This window comes from Salvelinus sp. IW2-2015, linkage group LG2 (genome assembly GCF_002910315.2).
Source record: "Salvelinus sp. IW2-2015 linkage group LG2, ASM291031v2, whole genome shotgun sequence".
NCBI classification, from domain to species: Eukaryota; Metazoa; Chordata; class Actinopteri; order Salmoniformes; family Salmonidae; genus Salvelinus; species Salvelinus sp. IW2-2015.
Genome location: NC_036839.1, coordinates 12234246 through 12236134, shown reverse-complemented (window position 1 = coordinate 12236134; position 1889 = coordinate 12234246). Strand labels below are relative to the sequence as shown.

The following is a 1889-nucleotide window of genomic DNA, read 5'->3' as shown; positions in this document are numbered from 1 at the left end:
AAGGACACCAATAAGAAGAAGAGACTTGATTGGGCCAAGACACACGAGCAATGGACATTAGACCGGTGGAAATCTGTCCTTTGGTCTTGTCATGATGTCCTGTGAGGATCCAAATAGGTCAGATCAGGTTTGCAATGAATAACTTCAACCAGACCCCCTCTCACCCGTAGAAGGGGGGGAAGAAAACACTTGGAGGGATTAACAACTCAAGTACTGTTGTAAATCAAACGGAGAAGATTATGTTCTCCCTCTCCAAATTCACCAACGGAATGTGCTTTGTTTCAAGATACTTTTTCCCGCCGAAACTCTAACACGTTCAAAAGCGAATACTGGAACAATATTTCTAGCTCAGAACATGGGGAATAGTCAGAGGCGATCTATAGAACACTAATGTCATATTGTTTGTTATTTTGTGATGTCATAAAACTATTAGAAAGGAAATACTGTAACTTCAGAGAAGAACAACAGTAGAAGGCTTGTTGGAACCTTTTGGGACATTCAGAGCCTTAAGCTTGCGCGAAAAGGCCAACCCCCTTTCCAAGGCCTGTCCACCAAGAGAGATTTGGCATTTCACGTAAATACATTCATGATTTTACTCAAAGACGGCGGCGGTTCGTGTGCAAAGTATATGATTACTGTATGTGAGTAACAGCCATATTGTTGTCATTCCGCTAGGGACCTGTTTTTAACATAGTGTGTATGTTTATTCTGTGTTACCATTTAATTAGCTAGTAAATAAATAATTAACCATTTGTATAGTACTGAATCATAAGTATGGCTCGGGTTCCCACCTGAAGTATGGAGGAGGTGTGATGGTGTGGGGGTGCTTTGCTGGAGACACTGTCAGTGATTTATTTAGAATTCAAGGCACACTTAACCAGCATGGCTACCACAGCATTCTGCAGCGATACGCCATCCCATTCTGGTTTGCGTTTAGTGGACTATCATTTGTTTTTCAACAGGACAATGACCAACACCTCCAGGCTGTGTATGGGCTATCTGACAAGAAGGAGAGTGATGGAGTGCTGCATCAGATTGACTGGCTCCACAATCACCCGACCTCAACCCAATTGAGATGGTTTGGGATGAGTTGGACCGCAGAYGGAAGGAAAAGCAGCCAACAAGTGCTCAGCATATGTGGGAAATCCTTCAAGACTGTTGGAAAAGCGTTTCAAGTGAAGCTGGTTGAGAGAATGTCAAGAGTGTGCAATGCTGTCATCAAGGCAAAGGGTGGCTACTTTGAAGAATCTCAAATATAAAATATATTTGTTTWACATTTTTTGGTTACTACATGATTCCATATGTGTTATTTCATAGTTCTGATGTCTTCACAATTATTCTACAATGTAGAAAATAGTAAAATATAGAAAAACCCTTGAATTAGTAGGTGTGTCCAAACTTTTGACTGGTACTGTATATTTAAAATTCATAAAGTGTCTGTTTGGCTGTCACTCAAGAGAGAGAAAGAGTGAGAGAGAGAGCGAGAGAGAGAGAGAGAGAGAGCTATGCAAGCAGTCAGTCGTCATAAGTCAACAGACTATATTTTGCATGGAATATTCAACTCAGTGCCACTGTTGTTGTTGTGGTATGAAAACAAAGTGGGATTTTAATTGCAAATGGCTGAATGCAAGAACATTTATGTTATTTAGCAAACAAATAGATGGAGAAAGGGTGTTTATTTTAGTTCRGTTTGGATTCTATGGAACCGCTGATGGATGCAACTGGAGAATTTAGTCATTTTAAGTGCATTACCAGCCAGTTCTACATTTATTTTATTTGGATAATCAGCTGCTAATAACGGCAATGTCCTTGCAATAGGCAGCCTCACTTTACAGGATATAGTATGAGAAAGCATTTCCATAACGCCTTCACATGTTTAACTCTTCAGA

The 1889-nt window shown here is 40.2% G+C and overlaps 1 long non-coding RNA gene across 1 annotated transcript in view; it reads left to right on the top strand.

Moving 5' to 3' along the window:
• The window catches only part of LOC139028818 (uncharacterized), a 179966-nt gene that overhangs the window by 140017 nt on the left and 38060 nt on the right, over window positions 1-1889 (top strand). The gene's annotated exons all lie outside the window — the stretch shown is intronic.